Source organism: Lichenostomus cassidix, chromosome 2 (assembly GCF_008360975.1).
Source record: "Lichenostomus cassidix isolate B80296 chromosome 2, HeHo_3.0, whole genome shotgun sequence".
In the NCBI taxonomy this organism is placed as follows: Eukaryota; Metazoa; Chordata; class Aves; order Passeriformes; family Meliphagidae; genus Lichenostomus; species Lichenostomus cassidix.
Genome location: NC_139482.1, coordinates 115784176 through 115808178, shown reverse-complemented (window position 1 = coordinate 115808178; position 24003 = coordinate 115784176). Strand labels below are relative to the sequence as shown.

The 24003-nt window shown below is 35.8% G+C and overlaps 1 protein-coding gene across 1 annotated transcript in view; it reads right to left on the bottom strand.

Annotated features, from left to right (window-relative positions):
- Positions 1–24003, bottom strand: part of NKAIN3 (sodium/potassium transporting ATPase interacting 3) — a 343480-nt gene that overhangs the window by 146036 nt on the left and 173441 nt on the right.

Below are 24003 nucleotides of genomic sequence, written 5' to 3'. Positions count from 1 at the left end.
AAAAAGAAAAAAAATCTTCTGAAAACCCCGAGGAAAAACTAACGAAGCAAATACAGAAACTATGAAATCTGTAAAGATTTATTAAAAATAGCAAGAACAATGCCACTGAGAGAAAACTTTCAATTAGCAAAGTTACTTTGACAGACAAATATGAGATTTTATAAAAGTATTCTAGGATCTACAAAGAGTAGAAAGGTTTAAATGTGGAAACAAGCAATGTAAAATGTTCAACAGAAAGGTAGAAATCATTATAGTTAAAGCTAGTGTGCAACTTAATTTAAATCTGAGGTTTGAGGAGCTTATATATTCAATCATTCTCCCTAATCACAATATTTTTCAGAAAGTGTGAGCCAAGTATGGAAACCTATTCTTTAGTTGTTCAAGGAAAGAATGAGTAACTCATTTCATCGCTTGACTTGATAGATATAAATATTTATCTTTGAGTATACCTAAGGTCATAGGCTGTGAAAAATTATTCACATATTTTACAAAAGCATTTTCTAAAAGATTCCTTTATTCTGAGTAGTTTATTTAAATGATGTTAAGGTTCCAACAATATTTTCTACCCCTTCCAGATGCTTTAAAATAACGTATCATGGATGTTTCCCTAAAGGAAGATCACAATGGCACACAGAGGGGGGAAAAAGAATAATTTTAAAAATGCTTTTCTTTTTCATCTCTGTATGTGAACAGTTATACCTACTGCACTCAGCTGCTTTCACCTCTCCTAGGGGAGAGTCAAAACATGCAATATTTCATGATGTAAAAACATTTTCTGACTTAACACTGTAGAGGGATCACTTATCCTTCTAATAAATCCACTCCTGTTTTCTGACCTATGCTTCTCATCTGTTTCACATAAATATCCTTCACTCCAATACAAATGTGCTAAACTGAAGCAAAACTCCTTTTAGTGCCCTAAAGGATGCAAATATGAGGGGGTAATGAAAGGTTACATCACTGAGTGTGAACTGCAAGGGCTGCACACAGCACACAGAATGAAATGTCAACACAGATGGGATTTCATCACTGATTTCTAGCTATAACTTCTTCAGAACTTAACACAAAGCAAAAGAATATTATTTACTTTTTATCAAGAAGTCACAAGCTATTATAAAATAAAGCTGTTGTGCTCTAATTGAAGGCAAATCTCAAACAAGAAAATTAATTTACACTGAACAGAACTTCTTCCTCACAAAGCACTCAATAAGAGGTCTAATCATATCCATCACTGGTGTCCTTGCTTCTTCTCTCATTTTTTTGGCTATGCCTAAATTTTTTTGTACTCCTAAAAATAATAAAGCATCTCCTCCATTGTTCTGGAAAAAACCTGCACAATCATCAGAGAAAATTGACTGAACCAAGGAAAGGTGCATCAAAATATCACATTAAAATATTTTACATCAGTCAAAATATTGCCTGATGTTCAAAATAAAGAAAACAATTTTTTCCCCATGTAAGATATTAATGTAATTGTATAAAGTAGCAGGTTAAAGACATCCCGAGAAAAAGGGAATTTTAAAAGCAGCATTTTTCCCTAAAATCTAACATTCAAATGATTACTAAGCGCAGAATGTGTTTATTTCTCACATCATTATAACTATTTCAATGATAGGCATCTTTGCAAAAGAAAAACAAGCATAAATTTTAACAAGGCTGCTGTTAACTGTGCTGGAAAAACACTAAGACATCAAAACCTTACTGCTAAAGACTGGCCTAATTAACAGGCCAATTTCATTACCACAAGTTTTCAAATCTGTGATATTAATTAAGAAACAAAGGGAGACAAATGGCCTGCAAAGAGCTGTATCTGCCTTCTGGCCTGCAAATGAGCACTTGCAATCTGTGTAATCGATACCAAGAAACTCGCTGGAATTAATGCCCAACCTCCCAGCTTTCTGCACCAGCTCCTTCGTTTACCTGACCTTTCAGGTAAATGTATCTTGTGGTTCTCAAATGACTAACCTGCTCCTTTCATTACTTTAATCATTGACCTGAAAAACGTATGTAAATTTCAGCCTTTCCAAGACCACATTTTGATATATCCATGATTTCAGTATAGAAAAGGTGTGTCAGTAGCTTGATGGCTGGGAAATGGTCAGGGTCTAGTGAAATTAAAATGATATTCTTCACCCTCTTTCAGCTGTAACAGTAGTAGGGTTGCTGCTTAGTATGCCCCAGAACAGACTTTACATGTTATATCAATCATTTTCTGATATTAAATAGTTGGATAAAATACAAAACCCCCAAGTCTCCTAAAGCTAATTGAACTTTCTTGAACTTCAAATCAACAGAACTAAAACCAAAAATTCCAGGAAAGCAAAAAAAAAAAAAAAAATCTGCCTTAATGAGACTTGCCAAAAAAAACCTGTGGAACCAATAGATTTTCATGAATGAAGACTATGAACAATCTAGCAACTACTTACCCTCAGTTAGTCATATCCAAAAAGGCTACTTTTGATAGAGTAAATGTGAGATCAAATTTCAGATAAACTTTCCCTCTATGTTTCATGTACATAGATATGTCTGTGAAGCGAGGGCACATTGTTCCATTGAATCAAGCAAATCTAATTACAGAGAAGCTATCAAGGCTCTTTTGTTTGTTAGTTTCCTGTTTGTGGGGTATTCTGTTTGTTTCTTTAATTTGTTGTTGGTTCTTGTTTCTTTTATTTGTTGTTGTGGTATATTACTAATGGTTTGAAGCTGTGCCAGTGGGGGTTTTGACATTAGGAAGTATTTCTTTGCTGAGAGAGTGGTCAGACACTGCAACAGGCTCCCTAGAGAGGTGGTGTTGATGCCCCCAGCCTGCCAGTGCTTAAGAAGCTTTGGAAAAATGCCGTTAGTAACAAGCTTTAACTTTTGATTTGAATTGGTCAGGGAGTGGGACCAGGTGGTTATTGTAGGTCCTTTGCAAATGAAATATTCTATTCCATTCTATTCTAAAAGTAAGCATTAAAAGCTTTTATATAAAAATAAATATCAACCCCTCCAAACACTAATTGATCACTACTGTATGCAAATAAGGAATTCTAACCCCAAAAACCACTTCCTCTGGAAAAAAGTTTTGAAGGCATGATTTGGGATAGGTAATGGTTAGGAATCACACAGAGACCAAAAATGGTCTCTAGAGAACAGTGTCTTTAAAGCTTGGGCTCCTGATCCCTTAACCCCTCACAAGCCTGTCCCAGTTGAAACACAAGTTCAACCAGGGATTCTACTTATGCATCTTCTTGATCTTTTCTCTCCTCTCCAGAATGTAATATAAGCTTGATATTTAGGTAGAAAATGCCAATATTGTTTACATTTTCTATGTAATAAACTTCACATAGAAGTACTATATGACACTTCCAAAAAATATTATTCTGGTTAATTTATCATGTTCTCCCTATCTTCAGCCACATGCCTGTATTCTGTACAACGATTACTGATTGGGTAGAATGAGCAATGGAAGTCTTGATCAAGAGAATAAAAAACTAAATTCAAGCCAAATCCTTTGTCCTCCACAATCACCATCACATCCTGCTTTTCACTCATAATGTTCTCTTCCATTTTCATAGCAGAACTCTTGAGTTCACACAATATGCTCAAAGGCAATACATGACAAAATTACTTAGCTTGTTCATTAAAACATATCCTAAAAATTCACAGTAAGTTTGGTTATTTTCATAAGAATCTTGTAATCCCAAACTACTGAATTTAGAAATGTGCTTTTTCATATTTTTCAGCTGTTTTTAACCTTTGTTGTTCATCCAAAAGCATTTTCCCTAGTGAATTGACCCCAGATGACTCATGCCTCTAAAATATATTTGATCGAAAGATGTCAAAGCAGCTTACATTTTTCAATACAAAAACTGATGATAAAATTCCAGGGTTGAAAGCACTCAGAGATTCTAGGGGAAGATAATGCCTGACATACTCAAACAAAAATCCACAGATAGCAAAAAGCAGTTTGTACAAAGCTGAGTTTTCCATAAAGTTGCTTGTTCCATTTTTTGCTTTTTTTTATGGAAGCACACAAAATAAGATCCTCCTTGCATTCACTAAAAAAACAAAGCTAAAACAAGGTAAAAAGTTAGAAACTGACAGACTGACAGTAACAACCAGTTAAAAATTATGTGTCACAGAACATTTTAAAGTATCACATTTTAAAACATTGATAGAGAATACCACAAGATTCTGTGGTATTCTGTCACTCAATTTCTTAATTACATACAAATATCCAGAGATCTTCCAAAAAGTCAGTAATTATTAAACTTTCACTCATGATTTATTATTTTTTTGATTATGTTGCTTTGACATGTTTTCATTTCAAATGGTAATGAAACAAAAAGAAAAAAAGCATCTCTGTAGGACTGCTTTTTATTACAGTACATTTTGAAGCTGGGGATTCCACTCTATTTTAAAAATATGCAAAATTCACACTAAAAGTTCACTGCACCTTCCTCATATCAAAATCAGATGCAGTGCATGTATAGATTGAGAAACATAAAATAATTCCCAACTGTATTGTTATGATGCATTTAGTCCCAATGCTCCAGTTAACTTTTTTAACCAAGTTCTTCTAAATAAACAGGTTTTAATCAAAATGCTTTATAAGTCAAATATTTACACTTGAGACAGGGCAGTAAGTACGGTAGCAATTTAATTTATTGGGGTTTTTTTGTTAGTGTTATTTGGTACTTATGAGTATCTGTTTAAATATCTTGTGTTTGTTCATGTCAGGTGACCAAGAACTGCATAAGGCATTGCAAAAGATGAGAGGGAGACCAACAGCAAACAGCTCAGGGATGGTTACTCAGAGGGACTTGCATTTGTAGAGCATCATGGAGACAAAGCAAATGAGGTCACACAAGAGAACAAAGCATTTAATACTAATACAAAAATGTGTTTACAAAAATTAATTTCGCCAAGTGCCATGTTTAGATTTAACACTGGAAAAAGAGCTTGTTTAAAACAGTTCAAAAGAGCTAGAAATTTGAATTCAGTTATTTCTCAATGAGAAGGGTGGGGTGGGTTTTTTTGGTGAGTTTTTTTTAAGATAATATGAGCAAAAGCACTGTGTTTCTTGCACATAATTCAAAGTAATGCTTCTGTTATCAGATCAGGTCTTATGAATTAGCAAATAACATGCAGCCCATATATACTCCATACCTGAGGCCTGGCTGGTGAAATACTTACTATAGCAGACACAGTTTAAAGCTGCCTTTCAATACCTGTGAAAAAAATCATAAGCTGATGGAAGATTTCACAGGCCACTTTGAACTAGTTTGTGTAATATTGATCTGACTTATGATATAACCCAGGTAATACCAGAATAATGGAACACCATTAATCTGTATTCACTGACCACTTCAGTTTTTAATTCCTGTGATGAAATTCTAATATTTTATGTTCTTGCTCATGGAAGCAAAAAATGGAAAGGAAAACAGTAATTTCTTAAAGAACTCTATAGCTTTCCTATTGGAGAAAAAACTGAGTGAAGGTTGGCATTCAGGCAAACCAAAGATGAAAGGAGACACTAATTTGGAGTAGGCTGATTTGAAATGCAAGGAATAAAAAATTATTCCAGGACACCTTTAAGCAAAATTTGCTCTTGCCTTGCTTATCCACAAAGGAGCATCACTGAATTCCCCAGGAGGCTGAATAACTCCTACTGGCACCCAGTAAGGTGAATTCCACATAGAAGGGAAGAGATCTATCCACAGCAGAACTGTGTATCTCCATCAGCACTGTGGCTCCTTTGTGTTGCCACAAGGTATCATCCAGGCAGACCAGACTAATGTTCCACCAAAGAAAACAGAACAACACCCACCTCACAGAAACAAAAAAGAGCGCTTTTAATAAAGCAAGACAGAAGACCAGCCTTTCTGTGTGTAGGTTTCTGTATATCTGGGGTACTGGAACTGAATTATAAATCAAAGATGCATCAGTAAAATATCATAGCAAGAAAGTGTGCTATAAGATTTTGTATTTTCAATAAATCAGGGACTAGAGACTTTTTACTACAGAGAAAGTGACTAAAATATTGGCTAGGGACAATTAGATCCCCACATATTAACTGACATGTTTTCAACACCCTGCCTAGTCTGGTATGGTGAATAATCCAGGTCCCCTCTGAAGCTAGACTTTTCACCATTCGTTCTATTTTCCCCTCTATTTTTAAATGAATATTCTAAAGAACTTATTTTTAATGAAATATCCCAGTTTCTACTACTCTCTGTTACAACCTTATTGGTTTATTGTGTTCTTCCTACAAAGCTGTTTAAGAGAAAAAAGACCTGATTTCTTCCTTGATGCTGGCCTTTTCTGCGTGTCTCATCACTTACTTTTTTCCCCCCTCACTGAATAGCTCACGAAAGCAGAATTCCAAAGACAACTCCAACATGGCACAACTGAAGAAGGCATGGAATCCCAGGCTAGCTCTATTAGTGAATCCTAATGCAAACGGGCAGTAATACCAATAGAGTGCTTATGAAATATTGAATTCACTATTACAGTACAATAGTATCCATGAGTTCCATACAAACAAACTCAAATCCACTGTCACATGCTCCCCAAAATGCCTGCTGGCTGAAACCTTCCATCAGTTTGGCTGTAGCAACAGGAGTGGCAATGCCTGAGGACCACCTGGCTTCCAGAAGACCAAACTGTTACCTGACTGCATCAACTGTAGCCTATCTGGTTGACAAAGAAGTCCATTTTCTTTTATCGCTGTTAGGTTTGTTACACATTTCCACTGTTTCTTGTAATATCTGCCTATAACACAAGTGCTCATCAGGTCCTGGGCATTCCTGGCTCACACAGGTGAACAGAGCTGTCTCTGGATCTTCTCCAATGCACTTTTACACATAATTCAGATCCCCATGCTCTGCATGTTTTCCTCTGTCTCTTTTTTATATATGGTACTATTTCAGACTCTTTTCACAGGAGAGTGAAAATGTTGAGCTTTCAAGTTACAATGCATTTCATCAAATGCTCTCCAATGTTTATGATCACTTTCTGCTTTAATGTCTGAATCATATCAGTCAAATGAGTTTCAAAGTAAGCAGCACAATGAGACATTCTTCTTTGTGTCCATCTCCTAGGGAAGAACACTCTAGTGTATCCACAGAGCAACAGCAAAGGAAAAGAGCATCTTGTCAATACTGTTAATTTTTGGGTTTACTCACTTGGACATGACATCCACAATATTCCAGGCAACGCAATTTTAGGCTGACTGACTTGCATCCTCCTCAGAGAGTTATTGACACTAGATTTGCATTAAGTTTTTATGCAAAATTCTTTATGCAAAATAATTTATTCAAATTCTAGAGGTGTCATGTCCTTAATAAGAATAATTTGAATTCCTGATAACAGAAAAGGAAGTTTAAGATTGAAACTTGCAGTGAAAATTTTGGAAGAGATTTATCTTACTTGTAGAACATACCTTACAAGACAGGTTTTTAGCAAAAGAAATTAGTTTGCTTTTTCTATTCTGGCAGTTCCTGGATGACTCACTGACTGCAATGACTTCTCTATACCAAGGACTTATCCAGAACAAGCTTGCAAAGCTGGCCAGGGTTTTGTTGAGTGACTATAATAGAAAGTACTTTGCAACTGTTTATAAGACACAGAACCCGAGCAGAAGTTATTTGTTGTCAAAAATTCTGGAGAACATCAGGATATCTAAGTTAGAGCATGTTTGAGTGCATGCTCATTTCTGAAGGTTACTAGAGAACTACAGTGAGTGTCATTTATATTAAAACTGCTCCCAGGATGTCAAAGAGAAGGTAGTGAAGATAGTGATGAAACAAATTCCTTATGGCATTTACTGCATGTCTACACCATGGAAATGCAACAGGAACTGAGTTGGTAGGAAGACTTCTAGTTTAGTTACTAATTAAAAAAAAAAAAAAGAGTAAATAAAGATAAATATATGAATATTCACCCCTCTAGCCCAGCATGATATTCTGGAAGCCAGCAGTTCATCTTCAGGAACTACACTGTTTGGAGAGAACAGACAGAATGATGAAGCCACTGCATATCACTACAGTGCAGCTGTATGAAGCACTTACAGTCAGGTATTTTAGAAACACATTCCTGTGCTTATGAGATGTAAAATGTCAGCATAGAACCATATATACCATCACAGCACATGAATGTCTAAAAAGATCACATATAATTTCCCTGGCAAGTGCTAATTTGCATGCATAGATACTTCAGTTGCAGGAGGTCTACGTGCTCTTCTCTATCTGAACAGAAATACAGCTGAACCTCAATAGTAGGGAATTCTTCAGTAAACTTTATAACCTCATTCCAAACTCTGTCTGTCAGTAAACAGCTTTTCAGAATGACAGTTTAAATCAAGAAAATGTCGCGTGTATAGTAACAGGTCTAATCTTGTCTGTAAATCGCTGCCTGTGGTTTTCAGAAACACAGTAAATTGTTGGTGATTTACGAGTCTCACTGCAAGGATAACTTGACTTTTGCACATTTAACAAAACATTCTCAAATTATTCATGCATATCATTCAATGTTTGGGCAATTCTGAGAGTCATTGATTTTAGGAACCTGTAGCATGCCTTTTTACTAGATAAACATAAATCTTATATTTGACTTTTGCTTCTCAAATGTAAAACTGAAAGTCTATCCTGGTACCAAAGACCTATAATATATTTTAGGACTCACCCATCAAGGATGAGTGGACAATATTTTTCCCCAGAAAACACAATTGTTTAGACTGTCTTTGTGTAGTACGTCAGGCACCTCAGAGTCACTGCTATCTGCAATGTGGTGATCCAGAACACTACAGCAACCATGTCCCTTTTAAAAACAGTGAAGCCAAGATTGTCTTCCACGAGTCAAATACCTAAGCAATGGCTATCAGAAAAGAAAGGGATAAAAGAAATACACAAAGATAAAATACACAGCTCAGGGTGAAAAGCAATGGCATGAGTTAGTGGACAGTGCTTTATGGAAAAAGAACATCACAGCAAACTTTCTTCTTTGCTGGTGAATGGATGAGGTGGGACTGCAGATGGGAAGAGGTTTGCTCTATTTATGGAAGGACATAGTAGGAGAAGTCCTGAATACTCAAGATACCCTCTCTACTTCCTGCAGAGGCAACAAGACTCTCTGAGACAGTTTCCTTCCCAACATTGCTGCTGAGGCAGAGTCTTCAAAGGAAAGGCTCCACCCTAGCCCATGGGAGGCCTGTGTGAAACCTGTGACTGCATCCCTAAAAACACATTGTTGATGTCAAGTTAGCTTTACATCACTGCCCTCCAGGGGCTTCCTCCTCAGAACAGGTAGCAAACCTCACTCTATCCTTTGAGGTTACCTTGCACACAATTATCTTTGTTTTCGTTGAAGAAATGGCTGAGACAACAAGGGCAAACTTTTGTCTAGTCTATATCATCAAGGTCTCAATGCATTTTCCTTTAGCCATGTCAGTTTATACCATCTTGTCAGAAAGCCAAGAACTTTGAAATTTTAACATTTCACAAAATGAAAACCTGTTTTTCTTCTCCTAAAAATGGTATTTATCAACAGCCCATACAGAAAAACATGCAAGCATTGAAATACCATGTTTGATTTTCAGTACTATGAATAGCTATCATGTAATACCTTTTGTTTATCATCCTGCAACCTGTAATCTCCTGTGTTTCTTTTCATCTACAGTACAACCTGACTTAAACAGTCACTCAATGGACTGACAAAGTAATCTATTAAGGCAAGTGGAACTACAAGCAAAATGAAGTGATAATTCTGCTAGAAAGGACACAACCCCATGAAATATTAAATCATACTTACTCAATGAACCAACTTATTTTACTGTTGGCAAAACGTTTAAACACAAGAACACATTTATATTGCCATCCTAATAAAGGGACTCAAAATGCAAGCACTAAATTAAAAGACAATCCATGTCAGAAAGATTATTTATTATGCTATTCAAAACCTTGGAGATGTGATGTAGCAGTACAAACTGTAATGACTAAGCCACAGAACTTAAGAAGCAACATATTGTGCAGTATTTTTCACACAAATCTAATACTAATACAAATAGAATACAAATTTCTCCACCTCTAAATCCTTTTTGGGTTCTAAGACTGGCTTTAATACCTAGTGATTTTTTATTCTCCTTTATAAGGATGACAGGTTTTTTAAAATAGTGAATGTTTCAGAGATGCACCAAAATAGTAAACTAAGGCAGATGTTTGCTTAAAAAAAAGAAACATGTGACACCAGTTTCACACATCTACATATCCTCCCCTGACTTTTTCTGACTCCAATTCATTGAATTTCCCTCACCTCACGTTATCTATTAGAACTTACAAAGCAAAAGCACAACAGAATCACAGAAGAGATGCCACAATAACACATACAAGATCGATACAAGCAAATGCAACCCAGATTACTTGAAAAGGCTGTTAAGAGATACTATTAGACAATATTGTAGTGTGCATAATATACAAACAGAATAATATAGATAGACCAATACATCAGCACTAATTAATACATTGTATGTCAAACCTTAGCATTTCTACTTCATTGCATAAGACAAGATTTTGGTACCTGATGAATTCCTAGGGTTTCTTTTCAGCTTTTATATTACAGCCCCCTCCCTATCTCAAACTTTATATATGAGAAGTGGAGAGGTCTATGGATTGCCTCTTATTTTAATGCTGATCCTGCAAACTACTTAAATGCATGGTAAGCATGTGAGTAATTTTATTGAGTTTAATGAGAGCACTCATGCATTTTAAGTTAATCTTGTGTTTGCAGCAGCAGAAAAAGCCCCCAGACAGAAATGTAAGCAGTAGGAATACACAGTGTTACGGGACAATAACCACTGTAATTTGCACACACTACCCATGTGCTTTAGGCTATAGCAGCTCATTGGGAGGGTGATGCTCTTGTTGCCCTTCTGAAGCAGAGTTTGTGCATACTAAGAACACAGGAAAGACTTCTCAGTGAGGGGAAATACATTTGTTCAGGGAGAATTTGTTCAGGGACAATACAGGAAGAATGGCTGTGGAGACTTCAGGTGAGTGGCACATGGAGTTTCAGAGATTAGTAATTTAAGGACTACTCCAGGTTCAGAACTAGGATAGCCTGGATAACAGACAGAAACTGGGAAAGAATACAAAGGGATATCTTTCTGTTTTCATCCACTGTGGTCTTTCTTCTGGTTTAAACTAAAGACAGCAACTATAAAGCTTCTAATGAGAAATTGCTCAATGTTTCTCTTGGCAGCACTAGACAGGTCCTTTTGCCCACCCTCTTCTGGATATCTTTTATAATTTCTAACAGCGCACATCCACAAAAATTTAATTATGAAACATCCACCTTTTGTGAATATTTCTGTCAGTGGGTACAAAAGCTTTCAGGGTGAGATAAAACCCACACATAAAAGCCACCCTGTTCCTCAAGAAACAACAATAAAAATGGTGAAGAGATTTCAGTCAATATAAATTAGAAGATATATAATAGAGAATATTTAATGGTGAATAAAAATAAGTCAGGTAGAGTCCATGCTAGCAAGGCTAAAGGCAGTGAAAATTGTTCATTAAGCTTATTAGAACCAGAGAAAATATTGACTTTCTAATGGTTGTTTATTGTGATTTTTTTTAAGAAAAAGAAGTAGACCTTTTAATACATTATTCTGGGGGTTTTTTTCCATAAAGAATGACAAGAGGAGGAACAAGCATTTCTTAAACCACCAGTAAGAAGCCTATACATTTATAACTCACATGCAATCTTTAGGCCTGCACAGCTAGCAACCACACAAAAGCTTTGGCTATTGTGTTCCATGAATGCAAATAAGTTAATTTTTAATAAACCTCTGGAACTGCATGAGACTGGAAAATTTTAAAGCCTATAAAAGATTCAGAAAATGCACATGCAATGGTTCAAGGATCATTAATCTGCCTTTAATCCCAAAGCAAACAGAGGAAAGATGACTTAAAAACAGATGCTTGAGAACCAGCAAGAGCAGTATAATTTATGTCAGTCAATAAAATTTCTTAAGACATTAGGACCTGTTAAACAAACTCTATTTCATTGCTTCCAGAGGTTAAATGTTGAGTTGATAACAGCTGCAAGAAGATAACATACTTAGAGATCTATAAGACATTCACAGCGCATTCTTATTGAAAAAGAATTGAACAGCAGTACATTTTAGTGGACTGAAAATTAAATAGATTGAAAAGTAGCTAATTAACATAGTTTTCAATGGAAAATCATGGCTGAATAAGACTGTTTCTAGCAGGACTCCCTTGGGATTGATGTATGTTCTGATGTTATTCCACATTTTCATCAGTGATCTAGAAGTACATATAAAATCTCTGCTTGCAGTGGATATATTTTCAGATGACACAAAGAGGAGGAGAAGGGTAAATAATGAAAAGGCAGGCAGCTGTACAGGGCCATCTGGACTACTTGGTAAGCTGGGATCAGTGAAACAAAATCCATTAAACTAAAGGCAGGCACAAGCAAAATTATAGAGCCTGGAAACAGAAAATACAAGTCATGACACATTCTAGAAAATAAAATATTTGGATAAAAGCTAATATGATCCTGGGATATTTAAGCAAGATGCCCAGTTAGAGATGTAAAAAGTGATCTTCATTCAGAAACTAATATCCTAGGATACTGATGGTATTACTAACATCTAGGAACATTTTAAAACTCTCTAAATACCTTTTAAACCCATGTGGTTATTTCACATATTATAACAAGGTAAATTTGTGTCCCGAGCATATTTTAAGATGTAGACATTTGCATAAATATTGTATCAGAATAAAATAAGAAGTTTTCAAAGAAAATGATGCCACAGGAGGATATATTTTTTATAGGCCATTGCAACTTTAAAACCATTATATAAAGTATACTTTTAACTAATCAGGTGGTCAATTGATCCATAAGAATAAAATATATGCAAACTAAACCTAAAACAGATAAAAATATCAAAAAGTACTAATCAAAAAGTGATTATTGAGAAATTTTGGCTTTCTCAAAATAATTATTTACAACACTGATTGTGCTGATGTTTTCAAGATACACAATATCCACATGCCTAGAACATCTAAGAATAAAAATAACTACCTTGTGTGAAAAAACAAGACATAGGGATGGAAGGTACCCTGAAGCAAACAAAAGTTGCAACTCAGGGTAGATGTGAATCATATGAAAACAGTCCCAACACAGCATGAACTACTCTGAAGTTAAACAATGTATGAGTGCATTTGAGATGTAGATTTAGTGAAAATCAGTTCCTTCACAGCTGGACATGTACTCAGCTTTTTCCTCACTGACTGTAGTCTTTTATCCAACAGCCTACCTTTGAAGTGGAAAAAATAAGAGCACTTGTGAATGCCCTAGTACAGATAAAGAGAAAGAAATATCAATTTAGTCAAGATGACATGGATCAAAAGGAAAATAATCTGTCTTGGCAAGCTGGCCAGTAGTTTGGTCATATGTGATCAAACCGAGAAAGATTACTAAACTGAAGTAAAGGAAGGATGAAAGAAATTAAAATAACATTGATAATTCACAGAAAGTAAAGGTAAAATGAATCAACTGTGTTATATCTGCTGCAAATAAGTAATGTGGGATTTAGGAATAACAGCTATGCCCCTTGCGGTAGAACTAGACAGATACTTCAAAATGTAGTTCAGAGAGTTAGAACTGTCTCAGCATAAACAATATCCAAGCCTTCAAATATTTTTACATAAACAAGGAAAATCTTCAGCCAAAAAATCAAATCAAACATGAGCTCTTGATCAACCAAGGAAGGGGGGGAAAAAACCCAACCCCCCTTCTCCCAACATACACAAAAAACCTGCTTACATGTATGCAGAACACTAACACAATAACACAGAGCAGTTCTCAGCAGATGGGTATAATATATTCTCCCCCTGGAATAGAATAGCTCTTTCAAAATAACATTTTAAAGAACTTCTACATGCTTTCTAAAGATATAAGCAGAGAGGGAATCTAAATGTACAGAATGAAATGCTGCTGTAACACAGAGACAATCAAATTACTCACAAGCAGCATTTGCCCTTGGAAGACAGAGTTAGTCAGGCACTGTTGCCATCACTGTGACTTCTCTTCCAACATTTCTGCCTTCCCCATTTGACTGAACAGGTCAAGAAGACCCAGCATTATTACTGCTACAGTACAGCCACTCAGACAATAAACCTCCTAGCAAAGCAAAGGGCAGGAGGGCAGCTAAATCCCCAATAGGATTCTCTCACTCTTTCCCCATTAATCCAAACTGAAGAAGTCTGTTCAAAGGAATGCTGATACTCATGAATAATAAATTCAGTCACATCATCAACATGAGCAATGAATTTCCCTGAAGGACAGCTGAAAAAGAAAGAGAGTATAATATTCTAGACAGGGAACAATCCCCCCAATTCCCTTGTGCAATTGAAAAGGAGTTCTCAAAACCCACTCACCTTACAGAGGTTAAATAAATTATTACATGGAAACCAGATTTAGGAGGTAAACTGCACCAAGATTCAAACCACAAAGATTAAGAGAATACTTCCTATGACTTTACAGAATCAAAAACCTTCTTCTAATTAAGGCAATTGAACACAACACAAACATTAAGCATGCTACAAAAGAAGAAAAGATTGCCAAAACAGACATGTTGGAAATACACTTAAGGCTTACCCAAGGTTATGCTATTGAACTCGAGTTTTTTGGTTGCTGAAACCTTCAAAAGAAATTAATACCAGGAGTAAAGGCAAGGACACTGCCACCACTGTCCACTAAGAAAAAAACACTCAACAGGAGCTGAAGGGCATAACTTTTTTCTTCCAGATGCTCTTTTGAAATATCTGGTGAAAGTCAGGTTCAGGTCAGACCACCATATTGACAAGGTTTGTGTAATATTCTGCACTGCTCAATTCAAGAGGGACATGGAGGTGCTGGAGCAAGTCCAGAGAAGGGCAACAAAGCCAATGAAGGATCTGGAGCACAAGTCTATGGAGCAGTTGGAGAAAAGGGTGCTCAGAGGAGACCTTATTACATTCTACAAGCACCTGAAAGCAGATTGCAGTCAAGTGGGGGTCAGCCTCTTTTCCCAAAGTGACAAGAGGAAATGGCTTCAAGTTATGCCAGCTGAGATTTAGACTGATATCAGGAAAAATTTCTTCACTCATAGGGTTGTCAAGCATTGCAACAGGCTGCCCAGGGAAGTGGTGGAATCATTGTTCCTTGGAGTGTTCAAAAAATATGTCAATGTGGTCCCTGGGGACGTGGTTTAGTGGTGGACCTGGAAGTGTTAGGTCAATGATTGAACTTGATGACTTGGAGGTCTTTTCCAGCCTTAATGATTCCATGATTTATGGAAGTCCCAGAAGAAGCATGTAGCATACTTAAAAATCCCATGAGATTCAGCATCATAATTTCTGAGATGAACTTCTTCAGATTCTACTGTCACCAACAATAAATGCCTTGTAGTTTCATCAAGGTCTAGGACTGTTTCATGTGCAAATTATTACAAAAAACTTACTTAAAATTACATGTTCTTCTTAACAAGCATTGTCTTCTAATGGAAAAAAAAACCCAAGCAAACAACCTATGAATCAGTGCAAAACTCCCTTTTTAAAACGGTTAAAATGTTTTCAAACTAGGCATCAATTAAATAATTAAATGCAAATGTTTATTAGAAGACTGATGAAATGACAGATTTCCCCATTACTAGGAAGAAGTCCTTACTTGACCAGTGTCAGAACTAAAATTCCAAAGGATACACTACAGCAGAAAAAACTGTACAGAAATTATTAGCAAAAAATATAAATTTGACCTTAGCAGGCAACAAATAGATACCCAGCAGTCATTCATCTCAGTAGTTAGAAGTTGCTGGACAGACAGCAGATATGCTTTATCTAATGTCTAAACAAGAACATGATTAAAGAAATAATCAAAATATCTTTCGCTGCAGTTTTGTTAGACGGGCATCACATTTATAAAGAAGAAAATCAAATCTCAGCAACAGTATCCCCATTTCTACAGACAGAGCATAATAGCCACTACAAAAGAGATCCAAATATCTATAAATAGATAAATTAATTCCCTGAGAAACAAAATCTAGGTTCACCCTTACCTGCAGATGAGTGTCACACTTGCTTACAACCAAACCACAACTCAGGGGAATTTCCTTTCCTCACTCCACAAACAATTTAACTTAATTCAGAACCACAAAGTTAGAACAGATGATTAGATGACCCTTCCTGCTCTTGTATTCTCTCATTCCTTATTGTGTATGTTCTTGTTCTACATGAATTTTTCAAGTCCTTTGCTATGGGCTTCAGACAAACACCCTAGGTCTGTAGGATTTACCCTCTCTGCATCTCTAGCCATTGCAGCATGGATTCCTGAATCACAGGAATTCTTTTTCATATCCAATGGTGTCTTTGGAGAAATATTGCAAGGTACTTGTGTTACTTTCCTGCTTGCCATGGGCTGACATTATTTTTCCTTTTAAAAATCTTCAGGATTCTACAAACTAAGCCAATGAACTCAAACAAATATGACTGTGATATTTACATGAATTAATTCATCTGTGCAGCTTTTTGCTAAGCTGATATATCACACCCATTATTCCCAGAGTCATTTAATATTAATGGTTATTAAATGGATTATTATAAAAAAGTCACAGAGATATTATCTCAGTTATTTAAACCAATGAATAGGGTAGCCTCCACTCCAAATATCAATACTAGAATTTTCAGTCATTAGGGGTTATAAAAGAAAAGCAATTCTGATTAAAAAACCTATTTTACTGGTGCTCATAGTATATAATAAAATGAACCACTGCAAATGTCACCTGAAAGGATATCAGATTCAATTTTTGCACTGTCTGGAATATACTCCTGATCAAGCTGTTCAGCAACGTGACTGTATCACCTAAGTAAACTAATCAACACAGAATGATACATTTTGCAGTTTCAGTGGCATTTATCTGTGCCCATTTATTAATTTTTTTTTCCAGGATGTCCGTATGCTCAAACAGTGCCACGAAACTCCTGAATGTTAATTCTCCTTTCAAGAGTAAGCATATTTTTCATTAGACCTTACACAATGCTACACCTTCACACAGCAGAATAAAACAGACTGAACAACAAATTAGTTTTGGAACATGAAATCTGGAACATCAAATTATCTTCAGCTAAAAACCACAAAGTCTTGTCAGCTACAACAGATTCACACATTTCTGCTCTTCAATTTATTTTTTTTTAGGAGAGCACATATTAAGTAATCTTTTGTAAGTCACCTTTTTTTCTGAGAAATTTAAATTGCAAATAAAAAGAAAATGCTATTTGCAATAGCTTCATCATTATGAATTCACAGTTCACAGATAATTCTTCTCTAACTTTTCATGGAAACAGTCATTGTATTCTATACAAAAACTACTACACACAGTTTCTGCTCCTGCACATACTGATGTCAGCCTAACACAACATCAAAAAATACTGCTTGCAAATACCTTTGAAAGGCACCCCAACAACATGTTAATCTATGATTAACCATACCTAACACCAGCCAAGGCCAGAGCTATTATTTTGAAGTGCTGAAATGTTGTTTCTGCTCATTATTACACTGCATAACTTCACAGTAAATTGGTTTCCAGGTTTATTGCCAGAGTAATTAAAAATTCAAAAGGTTGCTGTTTGAGCAGAACATTATGGAAAAGCATTAAATACAATTGAACCTGGAAATTTTTTTTTATAATGAGAAAGCAGCAGGATGGGAGGAGCAACTTGAATAAGGAAGGTCATATTAGAAGTTCATATTTTGGCAAACACATTTCAGTGGAACCTCTACTGTAGGAAAGGGCACAAGAAAAATTAAAAGGAGGCAACTGGTTCTAAAAACTTTTTTTAAAACCAAAAACTCCTGAGAGCTGGTTCAAAGAAAGAGTGAATGCCAAAGCAGTTAAATGGATTGTATAATGCAAGCATTAAAATTTATATTTGGTCTGATATCTTTGCTTTTATATTAGTTTAACTCTATGTACTAAAATACTATTTAACTAGCATTTCTCCTTTTTTCATGTCAGAGAAGATTCTGGAACATTACTTACAAGCCAACAATTTTTTAAACCCCAAGGGAATAATAAGGTAGAGGAAGGAGGAGAAGGTGAGCGGGTCTAAACCTCACAGAAACTCACCCAATCTTTTAATCAGGTTTAATTTCTGCAAGTTGAATTTTACTAGTACATACGCGCAGAAGAGATTACATTTAACTATGGCTATAAAATTAGTAATTTGTAATGTTTAGAAACTGCAGAATGCCTACAGCTACACCCAATGATCTGTCATTGTGCACATCTCAGCTGGTAGTAGCTGATGGCATCAGGGGGAGCAAATGAAAATCCACTAGTGAGGAGAATAAGAAGCTAAGGGGTTTGTCGTCTCCCAAGAGAGATGGTGATCAAAAGGAAGTGATGATGAATAAGAGGTGTGTGGGAAGATAATTCTCAGCTGAGCTGTACATGAATGCAGACACCATGTACAGAACAGCAAAGAAATACACTATTATCACTCTCACTTTGCTCTCAGTGAAGGCAATGATTTGTGTTCAACTGAAAATCCATCAATAGAACAGACAGCACATGAGTTTTGTCTGTAACACAGATCTAATCTCTACCAGGAGTGAGCAGCAATGACAGCACTGCCTCCCACTTATCACACAGCTGAACACTAAAGCCCCACCTGCACACACCCAAAACCTTCTGTCAGCCTCCCAGAGGACTTCACAAGGCTCCCCTATTTTCTGTGTCCCTGCACACCTTCTGGGGAGAAAAGCCAGAGACACCTCAAGGTCCTCAGCTAGAATGACAGTCACGATGCAATGGTTAAGACTCTTGAATAAAATGAGGTTTTGAGTCTTCCACTTGTACTCAATTTTTTAAATTTAAACACTCCTATCCTAAACCATCCTAAACCATCCATGGACACTCACTTGGGTTTTTATCTCGACAGAAGCTTATTTCTATGGATAAAATATAGTGGAGTAGAAGAGTTATCCAGTAGTAAGGCTTAGTAACAGCTTTAGATCCTCTTCAGTGCCCTTATTATTAAAAAGCTTCTCCTGACCTCCAACCAAATCTTCTTTGTCACATGTTCAGTAAATTATTTTTTGCTCTTCTTCCCACTGGATATAAAAACCCCCTTTCCTCCACATAGAAGTCACTTGAATCTGAGTACAATGACCTACCCTCAGTCTTCTGCTTAGACTAAGCAAGTCCTTTATCCTCCATCTATTGATTTTCCACATAGGTTTTATGGATGCTGCCAACATTTTCCCTGAGCTTTTTGGAGTGGGTAATTCTGTGGAGCTAATTATGATGGTAATTAAACCAAAATAATGCTCTCTGTTTTCTTACATCAGCACAAGTTAGAATGAGAATCACTTTTTCTTTCATATTGTTAACCTAAATTCAACCAATGTTTATGCTCTCATTTCCCATTTAAAATAAAAGACACAAGCCCAAGCATGTACCATAACATCTCTATTAATACAAATTAACATTGGTTCTGAGTTTAACTTACTCCATTTGAGATGATTAGACATAATTGCACAACAATTAAGGATTGACTGACATGCACCAGATGGAAGAAATCGGATTTCACAAGTAGCCAGTATAAATGTCCACGTAATGAATCCTCATTCTGATACACAACTTTTTGTTTGGAAAAGGGTCCTAAGTTTCCAGTCTCTCAGCATTTTAATAAGTAAATTATTAGTCCATTTTGTCCTCAGATGGAAGAAATAAATAATTTTATGAGATAATCCTATCCTCCAACTACAGATCCATACAATAATTTAGCCTATTGTTGTCTCCAGCTTAATAAAGTTGGATGGGAGCCTTAAAGACTCCCAACTTCTATTGACCAAAGTAAATGTTACTAGGAAAAAATCCATGAAAAAATATTGTTTTATTCAATAACATAAGTAAAATGTCCTGCTCAATTTTGAGAGCAAAATTTAAATCCCAAATGAGGCAACGTTCACACCACAGAAGGTTGAAAAGCATCATGGAAAAGCCATGCAGAACAAGTAGAAATAGCCTAGAAAAAGAAAAGAGCTCATCAGTGTTGCCCAGCTGCTTAGGTAAGGTATATGGAACAACAGGAAAGTTGCACACAGTACTGCAATGCTGCTATATATTTATTGAATAAACATTTTAACACATGGAAAGAAATGCCAGTAAGTCACAATAGCACAATCAGTAGAAAAATGGTCTATCAAAAAATCTCAGTTGGAATAGCAAATGATAAATACAAAAAAACCCACAGCTATTTTCATAATGGATCTGAAATACTGGAGGGATGTAAACAACAGAATTATTAGCTGTACACTCTAAACAGATGAAGCCTCCTTTTTACAGGAGTGCATAACACCGTGTGTTGCTGGGTGTGGAGGGCTGGCTTACACACATTAGAAATTATGTGGTCCATATTTAAGCACATACAAAACTCAGAAAAACAGTTTATGTCCATATGCCTTAAATTGTCTATACTCTGGAATGTGACAATTAGAATCTATTTTCATTTCAAGATACAGAATGAGATCAAAACAATTAATGAGCTCATGTATGGATGTAGCAATCTGTCATCTTGCAGTGGAGGATTAAAAGGTCATGTTATAATAACAGCTTTGTTTCTCTCATATGGAATGGTTAACACTAAAAATTATGTTTTCAATTTGAGGCAGGTTGTAAATGAAAAAGGCAAATTTCTTTTATTTCATATGGCAGTTTCATCGCTGCTAAAACCAGACATAAATGTTAATACAAATAAAAAGGTGTATATAGATATATTTCTTTTATTTCTGATCAAATACAATTTTTTTAGTCCTGAGAAAAGCATTACAATTTTATTTGCACACCTGTAGCATAAATGAAAAGGAGCTTGACCTATACGTTGTTTACAAGGCAGTTAAAGAGGAAGCAGTTGCTCATTAGATTTCTACTGACAACAGCTGGCTCTGGGAGAGCTGTGTTTATGTCCCTTTCGCACCCGAGATGACTTGAAGCCATATCATCCTTTTCCCAGGAGATTGTCCTAATCACCATAGGGTAGCTATTGGAGCTACACAGACAGCCCTTCTGTGAGGCCTTCTCTCTTGTTATGTAATAAAATAATATGAAATTAACTGGAGCAGAGTGAGACCCAAGTGAATTCCATCACGACAAGCCTACAGCCACATATAGAGTCTTTCAGCTTCCCAGTTTCCACCAGCTTCCTCCTCTCAGGTCAACCAGTTTGGCCCTCCAGCTTATTAAAACCCAACTTTGGTGGAAATTTGGGTGTGTAGATACGCATAAAATGGCCTTTTTTGTTTTTTATGTTTTTCCCAAATTGCTTGAACACAATAAATGTGTTTTCAATAAAAATATACTTTTCAAGTCACTCTGATGAAGAGACATCATTCTTTTCTGAAAGAATGGAAAGGAACCAACACTGGGAGTGTTGGTTTCATCATTCTTACAATGAAAAGTTTAAAGTTCCTGGTGTACTAAATCCATAAACTTTAAACTATATACCAAATCATTCCCTAAAAAAAGGAAAAATGTTCTTTATCAAGAAAATCATAATTGAAGGGAAATGAAAAGTTTCAAATTCTCACAGTAAACAGGCCTAAATTACCTATGTCTTTCTTATTCAAATTTTTCATTAACTGCAGTGGAACTTCCTGGCAGAATTCAAACAGTGCATATTCACAGGAGATCTTTCTCCCCACCTCAGGAATAAGATCTGAGCAAAATTTCAGTGCTGGTGGGTTTCTATTATGATATTTGAAAAGTCTGTCTGCATTGTATGCATACTCCATGCACAGATATTGAATTAAAATTACCATTTGTTATTGTACCAAATTATATTTTCTGAAGCATTCATGACTGAAGTCCTAATAAACTCATGGGACTTCAACCAAGAGCTAACTCATTCTGGTCAGAGCAAATATAAACATGATAATGCTGAAAAACAAACAAACCAACAGAAATCAGTCACCTGCCAGACAGTATTGCAATTTTCCCTGATAGTATGCCAACAGAAGTTTAAAATTATAATCTATCAGTATTCATTTCAGAAACACAGCTTCTTTTTCTTTTTAAATAGAAAAAATAGAACAATAGGAAGAAAAAAAGTGACTATTGCCTGCCAAGATTTCAATGTGAATAAACAGCCACACTTGGAAAGCTTATTATGGTGTTTGACTTCCCAACAACACTAATGTACTTTGATAACAGCACTTTTCTATCAAGCCTGAAAATACAGGAACACATTAATGGAAGCAATGATGAATTTTTTTAACTAGGATCTTGGATAAAACATGGGTCTCAAAGTTTGTGTGACATACTGATCAAATTGTAAATACCCAGGATTTTATGAATATGGGGCAAAAAGACCTCAGTCTCTTGATGGCTTCATTATATCCAGCATAATTTTCAGAAAGACCATTAAGTGGACCCAAAATACCATGATGTGCTGAAAAAATTTCTAAATTCTATCATTGCTAAGTTGGTCTTCATACTCTTATGTTTGACATAATCTATACATGACCAGTTAACTTCCATGGAAATAATTTAGTATCTGTTGCCTTGTTGAGAAACTACTTTTCAAATGTTGTAACTATAAACCACATGATAAAAATTCGACAAAATATTGCAATTAACTGAAGTATACCCTAATAAAAGGGGATTATCTCAAATGCCAAGTAATATTTTCACTACTATTTCTCTACATTGTGATCTGTCATATATGTTACGTAAGAAGAGTAAAAAGTGAAACACAGAAGTGAAACTGGAAGATGAAGGATTCCAATTCATACCTGCTGATTTATAAACCTCTTGCTCTGAGGATATGATCGAATCCCTTGCAAACAAATTCAAGGGTCAGACTAAAGGCTTTGCTTCACTTCCCTAGCCCTGAGATAAACATGCTAGTTATACATAAAATATAATAGTCACTACAAAACCAGACATGACCCAACTAAATGAAAGAATACAACCTCTATGTATCATGAGAATGAACAATTATTTGGCCATTCATCACTTCTATGTGTTGCTCTTCTGTTCATCTAATAGATTTTTAAGTCAGAACATACCATTAGGATCATTTATTTTGATCCTCTATGAAGTGCACTAACTCCCTCATCAAGCCTGTGACTTCTCATGAGCTACATGATATTTGAAGGAAAAATAAACCATTGCAGCTTTTCATTATGAAATTTTATCACCAAACAGCCTATCACTGAAAGCTTTAATTTTAATGGAATTTCTACTGAGTAAATTAAATTTTATTTTTTATTAAATTGGTTTAACCAGTTTTCTGTTTGTTGTCAGCCAAAAGCTAGGAGCTTTAATGCTAGCAAGTACATAGCTCATAAATGTTCTGCTCTGAACTGAGTGGAGTACACAATTCACAGAATGGGTCATGTTGGAAAGGTCCACAGTATGGCATCTGTTCCAACCTCCCTGCTCAAGCAGGGTCTTCCCAGAGCACATTGCAAAGGACTGCATTCTCTAAAAGCATTGCATGAATCAACAGTGAGGCAGTTCATATCACTAAATCTACAACCAGAAACAGTGACATTTATTCTATTAATAATGCCAGGATCAGCATGTGCCACAGGCACGCTGTGCCTGGAATCATTTAAGTTTGATTGTGGTAAACAAAGATCTGTATCATCTATGTCCAACCAGAGGATAAAAACCAGCAGGTGTTGTACAAAACTCCCCACAGATAAAATGCTAAACATAACCTATGCTAACATAAGTGCTACCCTGATCCAGAGCACATGTCTCTCGATAATTTCAGTAAACAGTTGTGCTCTAATCAGAGGATTGAATAAAGAATTGGTGACCGAGAGCACTGAGTGTCATGTAAAGGAAAGTTTTATTCAGGTGTGACAAAAGTCATCCTGTCAACCATTTGTTCTTTTTTATAAAGAATTAACATTCTCACTGTGAGACCAATTTGCTCAACAAGTTAT